General features: G+C 51.9%; 1 non-coding gene across 1 annotated transcript; it reads left to right on the top strand.

Annotated features, from left to right (window-relative positions):
• Positions 1 to 13,679: 13,679 nt before the first annotated feature.
• Positions 13,680 to 13,752, top strand: TRNAN-GUU (transfer RNA asparagine (anticodon GUU)). Its single transcript has one exon. It is a non-coding gene; the product is annotated as a tRNA-Asn (tRNA).
• The last annotated feature ends 5,549 nt before the right edge of the window (positions 13,753 to 19,301 follow it).

The raw sequence follows: 19,301 nt of genomic DNA, 5'->3' as shown, positions 1-19,301 counted from the left end.
TTGATGTAATAAAATACAAGACAGAACCATCTTCTGCACAGTCCCCTTCCCACCAGAGCAGCGCCCCGCCCTAACGGATAGCGGGCTTTTGTGTTGGGCCTTGGGGTCTGGGGTCTGGGCGTGTGCACCCCCAGAGCCACACCCCGCGGAGGCAGCGGGGCACCTTGTGTTCTGAGCCTCTAGCTCTCCTGGAACTGCCTTTCTAAAACATTTTAACAGACGCAACAGCTTATGGTTGCGACCAAATTGAGGTGTGTGAATTCATAAAAGTGGCAGCGGTCAGGGGCTTAAACCTCAGGTTCAGTGACAGGACCTTTTTTCCCCATTAGTGGTTTTTCTCTTTTCAGCGTGACCAGGCTTGACACCTGGATGCTGCCCCTGCGCGGCCCTGGACCGTGGCGGTGAGGAGGCGGGCCGCCGCCTTGTCACCTCTGGGCAGCCGAGAGTGGACGCGGCTCTGACCCCAGCAGCTCCGAGCGGTATGACGGACGCTCTCCGCCCCACCGGCCGCCTCTGCGGGCTTCTCTGCAGCCAGAACGCAGGATCTGGCCAGAGAACTGCCGCCAGGGCCTGACGTCCACGGCCCACGTTGCCTCAGTGCGGAGACCGCGGAGGGGGTCCCTCTCTGTGTCCGGGGCCGGGGGGCGGGCACAGGACGCCCGGGAGAGGTCCTCGCCAGGCCAAGGGCAGCCAGTGTGCCGTCACCACCCTCGGTGTCACAGGGTGGGTGACGCCTGAGTGGCACCCAGGAGGAGCGGACAGAGGACCCCCCCCCGTGGGACATGCAGAAGTGACGCACGGCACCGACAGCACCCAGGCTGTCCTGCCAGGAGGAGGAGGAAGGGACGCTGCTGTCCCCGCTGGCATCTGCCAGGATGGGGGCCAAACGGGCCGCTTGGGCTCGGCCTCCGTGGCCTCGTTGGAGTGACCAGCACCGAGGGTGCCGAGGGGCGGGCTTCTAGAGGCTGGGGGGTGCGTGGAGAGACCCGGCACGGCCCCCCCCCCCCGAGGGTGCTGGAGGGAGCAGGGCCTCCCCTGCCCTGGTCTCAGCCGGGCTGCAGCAGGTGGAGCCCACCGGGGGTGCAGGGCTGCGGGTGGGGGGCCGCCCCTGTGGGCCACACCGGGAACAGCTGCCAGGGCCCCGGCACTTGTGGTCCCGCGCTCCTGTCCCCTGGAGTCCCGCTCCGAGTCCTACCCTCCTCACGCCCTCAGTGCGCAGTGTGTCGTCCCCACTGGACAGCTCCTGTCGGGGGGAGCGACCCCGAGGGCACTTAGCGACTTCTGGGGAAGGGGCGCGGCGGCACCACCCCTCCTGGAGGCCACCCCACTTCTCGCAAGCCCCCGGACCTCTGTGCCCCGCGCTGTCCCCCGGGAGCTCGCGACCCCCGGACCCTTCCAGGTGGCCCAGTTTCTTTCCTTCTCGGCAGTTAAGCCCACGCTCGTTGCCCCTGCGGCCACTTCATGCTTGGAGCCCCCTTGGGGGCCGGGCGAGCTCGCGGGCGACCCTAATGGACCCTGGTCCGTCCCCCAGGGACGCCGCCCAGAAGCGGCCCCTTCCTCTGGGCCTTCCCCCGGCCGCTCTCGCACCAAGCTCCGCCCCTGTCCCCAGTGCCTCAGAGTGGCCCGCCCTGGGCCCTTCCTGCCCCTTCTCCCAAGTCCTCGGTGTCTGCACGGCTGTCACCGTGTCAGAAAGCCCGGCGTCCGCGGCCTCTGGGCCCCCTCCTTGCGCCCCCATCACTACTGCCAGCCCGGCCACAGCTCGGGCCCTTTCTGGCCACTCCTCCTGTCCCACCACCCCTCCTCCCTCTCCCCTGCTCCTCGTTCCACGGCCGTAATCGGGGCTCTTGCCTGCTTAGGACAGTCTGTCATCTAGAGACCTGGGCCCTGTGTTGTGAGCGTGATGTTCCTGCACCAGGGTCGCTGTGCTCTTCTCTGCCGCCTCCCCCACCTGCCACTGCCCCCCACGTGCACTTCTCTGCACTTGGCTCTTGGTACTGGACTATCAAGAAACGGCTTAAAGTGGGTATTTTATTCTTTGAAATCAGAGATGCAGGCGGCCAGGAAGGTGGTGTCGCCCACGGGCAGCCTCCGGGCTCTCGTGCGAATCACCGTCTGTGTGCGAGGAACACGCCGCATCCGGCTTTCTCCACCTGATGCACATGCGTATAAAGTCGCCCTGTCCCGCTGTTGGCTTCATGGTGGCCTGGTTGTGACTGTGGGACTCACCTGTACTGGCGTCAGCGGGCGGGTGGAGTTTGCGCGTCGCGTGGACAGACCGGGGCGACCCCACGCGCCAGAGCAGGTGCAGAACAGATGTCGAGGGTTGGACTTTCTGGGTCAAAAGACCTGTTGATGTCACACCAGACACAGACCCTAATCGCCTCCCAGAGACAACGCAGCAGCTTCTCCCTGCACTCCTGTCACCCTTGTGCTCTCCCAACACTGGGGTGACCAAGCACCTGACCGAGGTGTTTGCGGAGCAATTTGGGGCCCCGGGTTGTCTGCGCAGGCGCCGGCGCCCTCTAACCTCCCGCTCGCCGTGGGCCCACGGAGGAGCTCTGCCCGAGGGGTCTGGCGATTCTCCTGCGGGGACGACCCTGTACGACGAGCTCTTTCGTGCACGGTGGCTCCTGGCACTTCATCGACTGAAAATAAATTTGGCAACAACTGAGTCTTACATGGTGGATAATCGTGTAGCAAATTGTGATTTTTAGTAATAATTGCTTTATTTACTGAAGATTGCCTTGCCCCCCAGGACAAAATATGCATTCCCCGGTTTACTGCTCACAGCAGCTTCGGGCAGGGACCAGCCTCCCTGTTTCCCAGGACAGGCCGAGGCTGGCGCAGTCGGGCCTAGACGGCCGCAGCGGCTCCACTCCACCGGGCGGCCTCTCTCGGATCCAGGCTGCGGGCTCCAGTCCTCGCTCGGGGATGGCACCTGCTGCGATCGCAGTCACTCCCCCAGCCCCGCAGGCCCGGCCCCTCACCCCAAAGCCAGGGCGACACCATTCAGAGGGTGGCGGGGAGCTGGGCTCGTGTGCAGAAACTTCGGTCTTGCCGGGATGCTTGGTGGGAGACGCCTGATGAGCGGCCGGTCCTTTCATTCTGCCGAGACAGGCCTCAGTGGGATGGGCACCGCTGGCCCCTCGCTCTTCCCGCCGTCGGTCCCCGCCTCGTCCCACCCCCAGACCAGCGGTCACCCCGTGGCTTGGGGCGTGTTCACCTGCCGCTCACCGGCACATGGTTCTTGCAATTAGCGTGTTCCGATTCAGTAAAACGAACAACCGGTTTTCTTCTACACGCACTGTTCTAGATGGCCAGCGACCACCGGCGGTCCCCTGCCAGAGAGCCCTGCCGCAGCGTTCGGAGCCTTGGCCGACTGCAGTCACACAGGTGGGCCCCAGTTTTGAGAGGAGGGAACCGAGGCCAGTGAGGTGAAGTGACTTCTGCAGGTCACTCGCTGCTCGGTGGTGGGTTGGAGGCCAGGCCGTGGGTCCCGCTGCCGCGGCGGCTGCTAATGGGGCCGAGCTAGGGCTGGGGACCTGGGGTGCCCTCCCTGCAGCCCCGGGCCGGGTTACAGGCCTGAGGGCCACTGCCGGGCTGTCCTTCCTGCAGATTACAACCAACAGGTCGGGGATGGTCCAACAGGCCGCCTGTGACGGAGCACCTAGGCCGGGCCTGCGTGGTGCCCCGGGCGAGCCGGACCAGCCCTCCCCTCAGCTATGACCTGCTGGTCATCCCTCCTCCGTGGCTCTGGGTCCCAAGAGGACTCGCTGACATTCATGCGCCTTGTCCCTTTGCAGACCCCTACAAAACCGCCCACACCTGGCCTCCCGGTCCCTTCCTCAGAGTCCTCCCAGCTCCTCCGCAGCCCTGGGCCTCCGAGCCCGGGACCCCGTGGGTGCCCAGGGCGCCACCGAGCAGGGCCAGTGCATGACTGTGCCTCGGTCTGGCCCTGACCACAGACGTGGCCCTAACGACACCTGGTAGGGACACTGACAGAGCAGCGGCCCTCGGGAGTCGTGCCCCGGGCGCCCCTGCGTGTGTGGAGCCTCCCCTAACCCACGCGGGCCCCGCGCCGCGCTGTTCAGGGAAGCCGGCGAGCCTCGCGGGAGGCGTAGGGATCGGCCTCTCTTGCTGTTGACAACTCAGCCACCCTGCGAAGCTGCCTGCGACAACCACGGGACAGCTATCCGGATACCAGTGACCCGGCTGACGGCACAAGGCCCAGGCCCGTGAGAGGCCGGCGACCCTGGGCGAGCCCCCGGGAGACCGCATGGTGACCCAGCAGGCCAGCAGCACTGTCCAGACGAACCCGGGCCACCTGCGGTCCCACCGGAGCGAGCAAGTGGAACGGCTGCCTTCTGAGGCCTCTGCTGTGGGAGCGGCGGGGCCGGGGCATCGGAGAGGGCGTGGGCTGCAGAGCTGGGCTGGCTTTGGGTGCCTGGGGTGCTGCTCGGATCCCCAGCTCTGAGAGGCGGGCCACAGGTCCCCTCCGGGAGGAGCTGCCTCGGGCTGGCAGTGGGAGTCCCCACAGGGACACTTGGCTGTCGGAAGCACCGGCGGCCCCTTGGTGCCACCTCCCTGGACCCCCAGGCCAGGCCGCAGGACTCCAGCCCTCAGTGGAGCATATTTATTGCGGGGAGGCGGCTGCTGGGCCTTCCCTGGCCGTTGCCCTCACAGCCTTCCAGGCTGGGAAGTCTGGGTCCTGCTGGCTGACTGCCTTTCCCATCACGGAGACTCCGGACCGAGATGCTTCTTCCCCTACCGCCCCGTCCCTTGTTCCTTCCACCCACCCACCCACCTCGCCTTCCTGCTCAAGCCTGTGTGTCCCCGGAGCATCTTCTTCCAGCCTGTGAAGCCACGTCGGGCCTGGCTAGAGCCTGGGGGTTTGGATCCCATCCCCAAATCACTGTGACCTTAGGTAAGCTTTCGTTCCTCTGCCTTCTCTTCCCTCCCTAGGAAGAAGGGGGCACTTCCTCTTTCTTTGGGTGACCTGGTGGGGAGGTGGCTACCAGCTGCCTCCGGACTAAATGACAGGTATTTCCCCTGCTAACCTGGGCTGGGGCTGCAGGGCAGGAGGGGGCTGGGGATGTCCCAGTCTTTCTGGGAGCAGCCAGCAGGTCCCATGTCCCTATAGGCCTGTTCAAGCAAAGGGCCAAGGGCCAGCATGCTCTGCACAGCCCTCGGGCACCCCTGGGACCCAGCACAGGGTGGGGAGTGGAGCTGAGGCTGCCATAGAGGCAGCCAGCCTGAGCCCGAGGCCCAGCCCCTACTGCATGAGGTTGGGGGAGTCATTCAGTCTCTGGGAGTCGAGGTAAAAGGAAACAGCTCTGGGTTTGCTTGGTTGTCAGCGGGTATTTCCGGGCCCGTGCAGTGTGGCGCCGGGAGAGTGACCGAGCAAGGCAGGTGAGGCCCCTGTCCCTGAGCACTGCCAGGGAGACAAAGAGAGGGACACCCACACAACCAAGATAACCACAGGCTTCCTGTGATTGGATTAGTTGGCTAGGCTGGGACGGACCAGGAGGTAACCACTGGCCTCGTCACATCTCTGCCCACAACCTCCTTCCCTGCGTGGCATCGGGAAGGCCTTGTCAGAAGACGGAGCATAATCCACCACGAGCCCGACTTTAGCACTTAACGGGTTAGCTGCCGAATGGGTCCAAGGCTCCCAGCAGTGGGAGGGCAGCCCTGGGTACGGGGCGTGAAGGCCAAGGCCAGTGCAGCATGGCCCCGGCTAGCACGCAGAGCTGCCCCATCTTCCATCCCCACCTCCCAGCCCAGCGTGTGGTCTCTGAAAGCCATTTCCCAATAAAAGGAACAGGGATCTCTGGAGGAGTGACTGGTTTCAGATATGGGAGGAAGTGTACAAGGAGAGCCTGAGGGCCTTGTGCCAGGGCCCAAAGAGGCACCCAGAAAATAATGGGGTTGTATCCAGAGGACATGGAGACCAACATAAAAGGCCTCCCACTGGCCTCCCACGGACCAGTTTGCCATCAAAGCAAAATGACTGATTGACACGCAGCCAACAGAAGAATCCAAAAGTTCATGATGATAATACACCACCCGGGGATCACGCCTGGAGCCCAGAGAGACCACATGTACTCATTTCCTACCCAGACTATTTCAGGACACTCCAATCACCGGGGGGCAAACATTCCTTACAGGAGGACTGCAGCTAATCCACGCAGAAGGACATGAAAATTACTAATTCACAGTCTGCTACGAAATCACGGACCTAATCAGAGATCATCAGTGGCTGCCAAAACCATCAAGTAGACGGGATGGCAGGAGAGAGCTTGGGAACGCTTCAGGCTGACCCGGAACCTACCACCAATGTCAACGGTCCTCAGAGGACTGAGCAGAGTAGAAGCAGCAGGATCTGCGTCTCCACCTGGACATCAACTGCACCAGCAGAATCTGCCTGATGTCATTATTTTGGAAATCTGGAGCCTACTGAAGCCTTGCAACGCCCAGGGCAAGTCTTGGACGATAAACGGTGATGACAGTCCATCAGTCTGAGCTCACGGCACTAGAGCAGATACCCAGCCCATGGCCAGCGGCCGTGTGCCCATTCCTGGAGCTGCCTGGGGCAGCAGGAAGCCTGTCCTCCAAAGATCTGGATCTGTGTTCTCACGCGGAGGCGTAGACACGGAGGCAGGTGGGCATTATTGCTGCAGGCCCCTCCCCCGGAGCTGAAGCAGCCTCCAGGGGACTTAGCAGCCATTCAAAAGCAAATGCACATGTGGAGGACATGAGAAAGTCACCGCACCTGCCCAAGGGGAGATGTGGGCCCGGGAAATGTCCAAGGAAGCCTTCAGGTTATACTGAGGCTGGTCCCTGGCACGAGGAGGCCCACAACCATAACAAAATAACAACAGTGGCAAAGGTCGAGGAAGCCGAGCCCCCATCACCAGTTACCACATTATTAGGTTCAACTGTCCAGTTTTCAGCAAGAACAAAACACAAGACATAGAAAGAAATGGTCCATTCAGAGGAAACCCTAGGCCAAGGGAAACCGTCCCTGAGGAAGACCAGATGGCAGACTTACGAGACGAGGAGGTTAAGACAACATCTTAAAGATACTCAGGGAACTGAAGGAGGATGAGGGAAAAGTCCAGAAAACAAGGTATCACTCAAATGGGAACCACAGTAGGGAGAGGAAACACTCACGAGGGGAGCGAAGTCCAAAGCTGGAGGTACAATACCAGAAGTGAAGAATTTACTGGAGGGATTCAGCAGCAGGTGAAGCACGCAGAAGAATCAACAAATTCAAAGATGGGATATATTGAAACGGCCAAGTCTGAGGTCAGAAAGAATAAACCCAGGGATCCCTGGGTGGCGCAGCGGTTTAGCGCCTGCCTTTGGCCCAGGGTGCGATCCTGGAGTTCCGGGATCGAGTCCCACATCAGGCTCCCTGCCTGGAGCCTGCTTCTCCCTCTGCCTGTGTCTCTGCCTCTCTCTCCCCCTATGTCTATCATGAATAAATAAATAAATAATCTAAAAGAAAGAAAAAGAAAGAAAGAAAGAAAGAAAGAAAGAAAGAAAGAAAGAAAGAAAGAAAGAAAGAATAAAGCCTGATGGAAGGGAGCAGAGCCTAGGGGACCATCGGATGAACAAGGTACAGACGGTGGGAGTCTCAGGAGGAAAAGAGGCCAGGGAGAGGTTATCTGAGGAAGTAACCGCCAGAAATCTCCCCAAGTTTTAGGAGAGATGCAAATATAAACACCCAGGAAACTCAACGAACCCCAAATAAGATGAACTCAGGGACCCTCACGCAGACACGTCATAACTAAGCTGTCCAAGGCCAAAGAGAGTCTTGAAAGCAACAGGAGAGAAGCAAGTCACACTCCGCAACACAAGCCCGGGCCAGCGTATCAGAGGGCTAAAGCAGCCCTACGCCGGGAAAGCTGTGGAGAAAGGAAGACCAGCAAACCAAAAGCTGAAGGAGTCTGTTGCTGGCGGACCTGCCCTGCACGAAGTCCTCAAGGGGATGGATGGCAGGGCACTGGGCGGCAAGGCGAAGCCCTGCGACGAAGCGAAGACCTCAGCAAAGGCAAATAAATGCACAGGCCACTAGAAAAGCTACTCTTACTCATAGTAAGTGACACTGGTTTGTTGCTCCACTTTTTGTCTTCTCCATGATTTAACAAACTACCATCTTAAAAAGTCTAAAAGCTAGTATTATTGTGACCTCACTTTCTATTTTTTTTTCTGAATAATTTAGAAGACCCATAGGTTAAAAGAAAAACAATTACTGGCTTAAACTTTTGGACACACACATGTAAAGTACACACATAGTGTCTATGTGACACTAAGAACCAAAAGAGGTCAGGGCAGCTGCCAAAGAGCAGGGTTTTTTGCATGTCATTGAAGCTAAGGTGGTCTAAATTCAAAGAAAACGTACTAAGAAATGAGGGGGAATATATTCCACCACAAAAAAACAAAAAAAATCAAGTAAATGCAAAAGAAGACAGTAGCATAGGAAATGAAGGACGGTCACCTGTAGGAGATACAGAAAACAGGGAACAAGATACCAGAGGTCAGTCCTTCCTTGCCCTGGGCTGCCCACGTGGGAGGGAGTCAACTCTCCAGTCAAAAGACACAGGTTGGCAAAATGGATTTGATTTTTTTAAGAAGATTTGTTTATTGGGACGCCTAGCGGGCTCTGCGGTCGAGCACCTGCCTTCAGCTTGGGTCATGACCCGGGGCCCTGGGATCGAGCCCCACATGGGGCTCCCTGCTTAGCGGGGAACCCGAACCCGCTTCACCACCACCACCCCCGCTGCTCCCCCTGCTGGTGCTCTCTCTCTCTCTCTCTCTCTCTCTCTCTCTCTCTGTCAAATACATAAATAAAGCCTTAAAAAAAAAGAAAGAAAAAGAAAGATCATCCGTGCAAATAGTAACCACAACAGAGCAGGGTGGCTGTGCTGAGACAAAATACACTTTACTTTTATTTAAAAAAAAAAAAAAGATTTTAGGGGGATCCTTGGGTGGCTCAGCGGTTTGGCATCTGCCTTTGGCCCAGGGCGCGATCCTGGAGTCCTGGGATCAAGTCCTGCGTCAGGCTCCTGGCAGGGAGTCTGCTTCTCCCTCTGCCTGTGTCTCTGCCTTGCGCGCGCTCTCTCTCTCTATCATGAATAAATAAATAAAATCTTTAAAAAAAAGATTTTATTTTTAAGTAATCTCTGCACCCAGTGTGGGACTCAAACTCACAACCCTGAGATGAAGAGTTGCATGCTCTACCAACTGACCCAGCCAGGCACCCCAGGAAAAAACAGACTTTAAATTTTTAAAAAAATTGTCAAAAAATTAATTAATTAATTAATTAATTAATTAATAATAAATAAAAATTGTTAAGAGACAAAGAAGTACATGATATATTAAAAGGTTCAAAACAGCAAGGAGAAAAAGCTATTGTATTTTTTTTTCTTTTTTTCTTTTTTCTTTTTTTTTGCGGGGAGTGGGGGAGAGCAAGTGCGAGTGGGGTGAAGGGAAGGGTGAGAAGGAGAGGGAGAGAAAAATCCCAAGCTGGGTTCACAAACTAACATGGGGCCTGACATGGGGCTCAATCTCATGACCCTGAGATCATGAGCTAAGCATAAAGAATTGGATACTTAACCAACTAAGCCACCCAGGGGCCTCGAGAAAAAGCAGTTATTAACATTTACACATCTAATAACAGATCATCAATATGTAGGAAGCAAAAATCATCAAATTGAAAGAACTGATAGTCCTAAAATAATAATAATAATAATAATAATAATAATAATAATAATACTTATACCCTACTCCCAATGGATAGAAAAACCAAAGAGAAGATAAGGAAACAGGATTTGAACAACACAACAAACTGACCAGATCCGACACACACACACAGAGCACCGCACTCAACACCACCACACATCTTCTTCTCAAGTGCACAATGGGCAATTCTCCAGGATGGACCATAAGTTAGCACAAATAAGTCTCAAGAGATTTAAGATAAATAACATACAAAGTATCTTCTCTAACCACAACAGGATATAGACCTCAATAACTGAAGGAAAACTGGGAAATTCACAAGTTTTCCAGTGTAGAAATTAAACAGTACACTTAAAAAATATATTTATTTTTATTTAAAAAAATTTTTTAAAGATCTTATTTGAGGGCAAGCTCGGGTGGCTCAGTGGTTTAGTGCCGCCTTCAGCCCAGGGCTTGATCTGGAGACCCGGGATCGAGTCCCATGTCAGGCTCCCTGCATGGAGCCTGCTTCTCCCTCTGCCTGTGTCTCTGCGCCTCTCTCTCTCTCTCTCTCATGAATAAATAAATAAAGTCTTTAAAAATAAAAAAGTAAAGAATTGACAATACTTTTCAAACTTTTCCCAGAAAATTGAGGAAACACCCCCTAATTTGTTTTATGAGACCAGCATCACCCTGAGACTAAAGCTTTTGAAAGAAACTACAAGATACCTACTGACCAATATCTCTTATGAACATTGATGCAAAAATCCTCAACAAGGGACTCCTGGGTGGCTCAGCGGTTGAGCATCTGCCTTTGGCTCAGGACGTGATCCCATCGAGTCCCACATTGGGCTCCTGCAGGAGCCTTCCTGCATGGAGCCTGTTTCTCTTCCCTCTGCCTGTGTCTCTGCCTCTGTGTCTCTCATGAATAAATAAAACTTTTTTAAAAATCCTCAACAAAATATTAGCAAACTGTATTCAGCATCATATTAAAAGGATTATACATCATGACCAAGTGGGGTTTATTCCTGGAATATAAGGATGGTTCAACATATGAAAATCGATCAGTGTAATTCATCACATTAACAGAATGAAAGAATGGAGCACCTGGGTGGCTCAGTTAACTGTCCGACTCTTGATCTCAGGGTCATGAGTTCAAGTCCCACGTTAGACTCCATGCTGGGCATGAAGCCTACTTAAAAATTAAAAAACAGGGATCCCTGGGTGGCGCAGTGGTTTGGCGCCTGCTTTTGGCCCAGGGCGCGATCCTGGAGACCCGGGATCAAATCCCACATCGGGCTCCCGGTGCATGGAGCCTGCTTCTCCCTCTGCCTGTGTCTCTGCCTCTCTCTCTTTCTCTGTGTGACTATCATAAATAAATAAAAATTAAAAAAAAATAAAAAACAAAACATGACAGATGAAGACGTTGGAGTGAATAGGGTGCCTGAGTGGTTCAGTTGATTTAGTGTCTGACTTTTGATTTTGGCTCAGATAATGATCTCAGGGTCGTGGGATCAAGCCCTGTATCAGGCTCCATGCTGGGTATGGAGCCTGTTTATCTCTCTCCCTCTGCCCTACCCCCCTCTAAAAATAAAACCAGAGTGAAAGGACAAAAACCACATGATCATCTTAATGCAGAAAAAACATCTGACAAAATTCAACACTTTTCCATGATAAAAAGACTCAATAAACTAGGAATAGAAGGAATCTAAATTAACACAATAGAAACCATATATGAAAATCCCACAGTACTGAAAGCCTTTTCTGTAAGATCAAGGAGAAGGTAAGGATGCACACTTTTGCCATTTCTATTCAACATGGTACCAAACATCCTAGCCAGAGCAATTTAAGAGAGAAAAATAAATAAAAGTAATCCAAATTGGAATAGAAGTAAAATCATCTTTGTTCACAGATGATATGATCTTCTATGTAGAAAGTCCTAAAGATTCCACAAAGAAACTGTTAGAACCAGTAAATCAGTAAAGTAGCAGGATACAAAATCAACACACAAAAATCAGTTGCATTTCCTATACAACAATCCATCTGAAAAGGAAATTAAGGAAACAATTCACAATGGCATCAAAAAGAATAAAATGCTGGGGCAGCCCTAGTGGCGCAGCGGTTTAGCGCCACCTGCAACCCAGGGTGTGATCCTGGAGACTCGGGATTGAGTCCCACATCGGGCTCCCTGCATGGAGCCTGCTTCTCCCTGTGCGCCTGTGTCTCTGCCTCTCTCTCTCTACGTGTCTCTCATGAATAAATAAAATCTTTAAAAGAAATATAAAAAAAAAGAATAAAATGCTTAGGAATTAACTTGACCAAGGAGGGAAAAGACTTGTACTCTAAAGACTACAAAACATTACCTCAAGAAATTAAAAAAGACAGATAAATGGAAAGGTATCTCATGTTCATGGGGAAGGCTTAATATTATTAAGATGTCAATACTGATCAAGACCCTATGCGCTGGAGTGGACAGGGTCTTTGTGTCCAGGAGGAGAAGATGTAAGGAGATGGCTGTCCTGCTTCGTGGGTGCTCGGGTGTCCATGCAGCACATCCTAGAGGCTGGGCCCTGGACACCAGACCCTAGGACTTAATGTATTTAATTATCTTTTCCCTTCACTAGGCCAGGATTTCTTAACAGTAGTACTACTGACATTTAAAATTTTTGATAAATGTATATATTTATTTAAAATAAAAATCAAAGACTCGGACTTAATGTATTTAATTATCTTTTCCCTTCACTAGGCCAGGATTTCTTAACAGTAGTACTACTGACATTTAAAATTTTTGATAAATGTATATATTTATTTAAAATAAAAATCAAAGACTCATAACCGTAAGAATAGTTAACACATCCCTCACTTCACAAGAACTACTGTCTTAACAAATTTCAAGCATACAACACGGTGTTTACAGTCACCAGGCATACTTGGACGTTAGATCCCCAGAACGTATTAACCTCTAACTGCACGTGGGTATCCTGTGGCCGACATCGCCCCATTGCCCTCCCCCACTGGACTCCCACGCCACCCTCCCCCTGCCTACATGCCCTGCCTGCTGGCCCCTGCATTGCCTTGTCCCATTCCTGTGGTCATGGATTGAGGTGTGTGGTAGCAGCTGCTTCTGGGCTTCTGCTCAACACACTCCCAGGAGTGCTTCACATCACACCCAGACTCTGTACACCTTCTCTCCAGCCTGAGGGCTACCCTCTAGCTGCTGAAGCACAGAACACAATAGGGTCTTCTCGGCACCCACAATTGTGCAACCTGGAACTGCAACAGGTATCAATGCCCTCCATGAACTCCAGCCAAGAGGAGAGGAGAGTCATCCTGTGAATCTCTCATCCTAGCACCCTGGACTCTTCAGAGATGCTGCTGGCATCTCTGAAAATGTACCATGAGATGGAGCAAATCAGTTTGTCCTGAAGCTGTGGCTGGTTCAGTAATGTTCCCTCTTTTATTTGCTCTTCTTCCTTCCTTTTCTCCTCACTTCTGCTTCCTTGGACTATACTTCCTGATAAAGAGTTGGCATGTGAGCTTCTGCCTCTGGCTCTATTTTCCAGGGAAGCTGGCAGTGCACAGTCCTCTGACTCACCACTCTGTTGAGCACACCACAGGCTGGAGTGAGAGATGAGCATCTGTCAGGACTCACCTTTGCCAATGGTGAATTTAAGCAAATTTAAGCAAAAAGAAGACTCATGAAAAGGGTATTGGGCTTCTCAAAATAAAATTAGAACTATGACCCAGCAATTCCATGTCTTGTAATATACTCAAAAGAATGGAGGGCAGGACCTTGAAGAAATACTTGTACACCTATGTTCATAGCAGCCCTATTATCCACACAGCCAAAAGGTGGAAACAACCCAAACATCCATCAACAGATGAATATATAAACAAAATGTGGTCTATCCATATAGTGAATATTATTCAGCCTCAAAAGGAAAGGAATCTGGGGCACCTGGCTGGCTCAGTTGGAAGAGCACATGACTGTTAATCTTGAGGTCGTGAGCTCAAGCCCCACACCAGGTGTAGAGATTACTTAAACAAATAAAACTTAAAAAAAAAAAAAAACGGAAGGGAATCTGAGATATATTACAACATGGATATACCTTGAGGACTGTCTTAGTCTACTCAGGCTGCTATAACAAAATGCCACAAATTCAGTAGCTTATAAACAACAGGAATTTATTCCTCACAGTTCCGGAGGCTGGAAGTCCAAGATCAAGGTACCAGCAGATTTAGTGTCTGCTGAAGTTCTGCTTCCAGTTGCTACATGGCTATCTTTCCGCTGTGTCCTCACATGGTGGGAAGGGCAAGGGAGCTCTCTGGGGTGAGTGCTAATCTCATTTACAAGGGCTTCACCTTCATGAACCAATCACCTCCCAAAGGCTCCACCTCCAAATGCCATTACACTGGGGGCTGTGTTTCAAAATAGAATTTTAGAGGACTTCAACACTCAGTCTAGGACATTACACTATGTGAAGTAATCTAGTCACAAAAAAGACAAATATGATTCTACTTCTACAAGGTCCCTAGAGAAGTCAGATTCACACACCCAAAAACAGAGAAAGTGGAGGAGGATTCTTCCTAAAGAATTGCAACCAAAAGAGGTAAGAATTGAGTTTATGTTTCTCTTTCCCTGAGAACACTGCCCCATGCCCACTGCCAGAGTGGAGAAGTGCAGTGGACACCACATCCCCATCACCTTGAACTAACTGAAAACAGAGTTCAAGGCTAGCAGAAAACCCCAGGAGACTTCTGGAAGTGAGAACCACAGAGGGGATGAGACCTAAAAATCTATGTATAAACTGTGCTCATGTCCCTGGCTGACCACAAGTTTATGTGTGTGCTACAAACCCCAGGGTGATCAGAAGAGCAGAGGAATCTAGAAAGGCAGCTAGATGAGATCTGTGAGTTTACTGCTTTTTAACTGCATGCATTCCCCAAATATGTATAGCTTGGGGGATAGAAAGCTGAAGCTTTACTGCCTTGGGGGACCAGTGGGCATAACCTGATGCTGGCAGAGAAGCTGTGAATTTAGAAGGGAATCCTCAGAAGCAAGGGAGCCACAGGGATAATGAGCTCCTATGTATATATTTTACTGAAATCCTTGACTGACTCCAGGTAACAAAACCTGGAGTTAGAAGCAGAAAGGAATGAGCAGATATTAACTGCTTGTAATATGAACATAGGCACTTTACAGCCCTCTTAAGCTATGACAATAACAACACAACCATCATAAGAACACAACAGAATCCAGAGTCACTATTATGTATTATCCAAAATGTCCAACCTTCAACCAAAAATTAATAGACATACAAAGAATCAGGAAGGTATGGTTCATGATCAGGAAAAAAAGTCAGTGGAAACTGACTCCCAAGTGAACCCAGCTGTTGGATTCAGCAGACAAAAATTTCAAAACATCTATTATAGGGATGCATCAATCATTAGGAGATCGTTATTTTAATGACTGGGCAGATATGGAAACTTAAAAGAGTTTTAAGAACTATTAAAAATGAAAAAAAAGAACTATTAAAAATGGAATTTCTAGAGCTGAACAGTATGAAAACAAATGAAAATTTTGTGTTTTTTTTTTTTAAGATGGCCTGACTAGCAGATTAGAGATGGCAGAAGAATTGGTGAACTTCTAGAGCAACAGAAATTAAACAATCCAAGAAATGGAGAATAAAAGATTGGAAGAAAAATGAACAGAGCCTCAACTATGTGTGGGACAATCTGAAGCAGCCAACATGTGTCTGAGTCAGAAAGGACATGGAAAACGGGACAGGTAATGTATTCGAAGAAATAATAGAAAAACTACCCCAGATATTGTGGAAAGCATTAAAATTATAGATTCAAGAATTTCCATGAGCCTAAAACTCGATGAAAACAACGGAAACTACTCCTAGGAACATCATAGTCCAACTGCTGAAAACCAGAGTGAGAAAAATCTTGAAAGCAGCAAGGGAAAAAGAACAAGTTATGTAGATGGGGAACAGTTCTATGATTAACAGCTGACTTCTCAACAGAAGACTTTGGAACATCACACTCCAAGTGCTAAAATGAAAAACTGGCAAACAAGAACTCTATATCCAGCAAAACCTTCAAAATGAAGGCAAGAGAAGGAAATTTTCAATAAAAACTGAAAGAATTTGTTCCAAGCAGGTCTTCACTGTAAGAAATGCTAAAGGAAGACGGTCAGGGTAAAAGGAAATAACCTCAAAATAACCTCAGAACGACAGGTCGGAATGGGGCCCATGGAAGTGGTAAATATGGAAGAGACTAGATGGATCATTCCAGTTCCAGCCGGAAGCCAGAAGCCACCCAAATTCAAACAGAGAAGTTTTAACAAAGAATTATAAGTTGGTAAGAGATGGTTAACTCCTAAAATGGACAAAAGAGATCTTTAAGGATTACAGAAATAGCAAAAGCAGAAAAGAGCTGTTGCTTCTATGGCTTGGGGAGAATAAATTAAGAACTTAGAAGAAGGAGGTGTGCCCCTAAGGCTGAGATGCGAGCTCCAGGGAACGCGCAGCCCAGCAGTGGCAGAAACAGGTCAGAAGGAGCTGGCTGAGGCCGGCTCGTAGGAAGTGACCCACTGTTGGCCAAGACACTCACTGGAGAGAGAGCCCCCGCGGGGCTCCTGCGAGCTGCCTGCGGCCACGGGTGGACGCAAAGCCCAGGGACCGGGAGGGAAGCGAGGCTGGGCTGAGGCCTCGCAGCGGCCTTCTAGCGCCCTCTATTGGCAGAGTCTAGCGTGGCTCCGGCAGGCGGAAGGAAGCGTCACAGGGGCCAGCTCCAGGTCCAGGGCGCAAGGCAGAGAAGGGCAGATTTGGAGCTGAGGCCAAGCACTGATAACCGATGAGCTATATACTTACTTCTACTTCCTAAAGCTTCTTTAAAAGACATTATTGTTGTTGAAAGTAAAAGTAATAACACTCTATTTGCTGTGTTTATAACATTAACATCCTATAGATGACAATACCCGTATGGGTGGGCTGGGGTGAATGGAAATGCACTGTCGCTGTGTTTTGTTGTTGTTGTTGTTTTTTCAAGATTTTATTTATTTATTCATGAGAGACACAGAGAGAGAGAGAGAGAGAGAGAGAGAGAGAGAGGCAGAGACAAACAAAGGGAGAAGCAGGCTCCATGCAGGGAGCCCGACATGGGACTCGATCCAGGGCCTCCAGGATTAGGCCGTGGGCCAAAGGCGGCACTAAACCACTGAGCCACCCGGGCTGCCCTGTCGCTGTGTTTTACCTAAGTAATCCAGAACTAATTCCACGTAGATGAGAATAAGTTAAAATTTGTATTTTAATCTCTAGAGCAATCTTTCAAAGGACAATATATGCAAAGACATACAGATGGAAATCCAATAGGAAAATTACAAAAGATTAAAAAATATTGTATTAACACAAAAGAAGGCGGGAACAGAGGAACCCACAAAGGGGAGAGAAAGAGCAAAATCGCAGACCTAAATCTAACTTAACTGCAACCAAAAGGCCGTGTAGATATAATAAACACTCCAGTTAAAAGTTAAACATTTCGGACTGGATAAAAAGCAAGGTGTGACTCTGGTGCATACTTAACAAAGGCGCAGATCGGTCATATCTGGGAAAAGTCTGGAAAAAGCTATGCCTTGCAAACAGGAAGTCTAGGAAAGCTGGAGCTTATACTAATATCACACAGCACCGACTTTAAGGGGAAGCGTGTTATTAGAGACAAAGAGGAACAGCTCGTAACGATAGAAGGGCCAGCTCAGCAGGAAGACACAGCAACCATAAATGGATATGCACCTCGTAACAGAGCTTCAAAAGGCAGGAGGCAAATCTGAAACTGCTCGGGGAGTTCACCTGTCCCAGCGCTGATACAGCAGCGAGGGAAACCTGTGACCCAGGGAGAGTGGGGAGCCCACAGAAATCTTGGGGGCATGGGAACCAGGTGGAGGCCCTGCTGCCGGGAACAGCCCCCAGATCACAACTGGAAGCACTTCCACGAGGACACCACTGCCTCAGCTCTGGGCACAGACCCCCTCGCAGGCTGCACCCACCCCTGCCACGCAGCCTGGACGCTGGAGCGTGATACGGCCACCTCCCCAGCCCAAGAGTCCCTGGCTCTTCCGTCACCTGCTCCTGCTCCATTTCCTGAGTTGACCCTGAGTCCACTTGGGCATCACATAAGCCACCCCACGTAGCGTCATCCTCCCTCAGTGGCTGTTTGTCCCATTTGCTGATGAGTTGGGTTTGGAGAATGTAAGGACTCGCCCCAAGCTCTGCCGCAAGGAAGGGACCTGGACAGGATGTGAGCCAGGGCTTGTGTCCAGGGGGGTCTATGGACTCCCTCCCTGCTGCTGAACACCTGTCAGGACGGGCTTGTCTCCAGGCCTCTGAGCCCCTCATCTCGGGGACCGTCAGTACTGCGGGGCTCAGAGGAAGGAGCCCCCCCATCGGCGGGCTGGCCGCAGCCTGGATGAGACAGGATGAGGAGCCTGTGTCCGGGTGAGGGAAACCAGCTCTGGAAGAGCCCTCCCAGTTGCCTAGGCAACAGTGAGCAGCACAGGGCCCCTCCAGGGTTGCTGTGGGACATGCCTGTCTCCACCCCATTCCTCAGGCTGCCTCCTGGGGGGTTCCTAGGGGAGGTGAAGTGAGGGCCACACAGTTAACACGGGCCCCCGGGGAGCTGCCTGGCTGGGGGGAGAGCCCAATGAGCCCCTGGGTTCCATCCAGGTGCTAGAGGCAATTTGTGGAGGTACCAAAGGCCTGTGTGCATGTGGGGCTGTTGGGGAAGGGAGCCCCATGACTTTGGGGTCATTACTGTTCCAGGACTTCCTGGCAGGCTTGGCATGCAAAGTCCCCAAGAAGCCATTTTGGGTGGATCTGAGTCCCCCAGCTTTACCCAGGAGAAGTCCAGAGGCAGATGCCAGGCTTGGTCCTCAGTCCATTCTCAAGGGACATCGACTGTGAGGGACAGTCCCCAGACGCCGAGAAGGCCCACTGGTGAGGCTCCAGCTGCCCCCCACCTCCTGCTCTGGGGCCCCCTTCCAGTGGGCATATGCTCTGTATGTCTGCGAGAGGCCTCCTGTCTGCTGCTTGAATGTCTTGGGCATGCAGAGAGGGACTCACAAGTCGGGTCCAGGTTCCCAGAGGTGAGGCTTCAGAGGAAGTGGTGGATGGGACATAGGAGAACGCCTCAGAAGCTCACCTCCCTCCCGGAAAGCAGGAGAGTTTGGGGAGCTAGTGGGCATTAGACCCCCTGCCAGAGTCCCCCACGGAAGGAGGATGTCCTAAGGCTGGAGAGGGGCAGTCTCTCCTGTTCCTCAGGACATTCTGGGGCTGTAGAAACCCTGGAGGCTGCCCAGGGCCTGTCCTGCCCTCCTCCTGTGTCCTCAGGCCACGGGGGAGGATAGAGAGGGAGAGAGCAGGGTCCCATGAGGCTGGCCAGGCCACTGCAGGGACAGGCTCTTGGCTCCAACCAGCCACGGCCTGTTTGGGCTTTCTGTGCACCGTGCAAGGAGCTGTCAGGTGGGTGGCAACAATGATCTGGAGCCTAGGGTCCCTGACAGAAGGGGTGCCTGCCCA

This window comes from Nyctereutes procyonoides, unplaced genomic scaffold (genome assembly GCF_905146905.1).
Source record: "Nyctereutes procyonoides isolate TBG_1078 unplaced genomic scaffold, NYPRO_anot_genome, whole genome shotgun sequence".
Lineage (NCBI taxonomy): Eukaryota > Metazoa > Chordata > Mammalia > Carnivora > Canidae > Nyctereutes > Nyctereutes procyonoides.
Note: the sequence above shows the minus strand (reverse complement) of the source record. Positions and strands in the feature narration are given on the sequence as shown.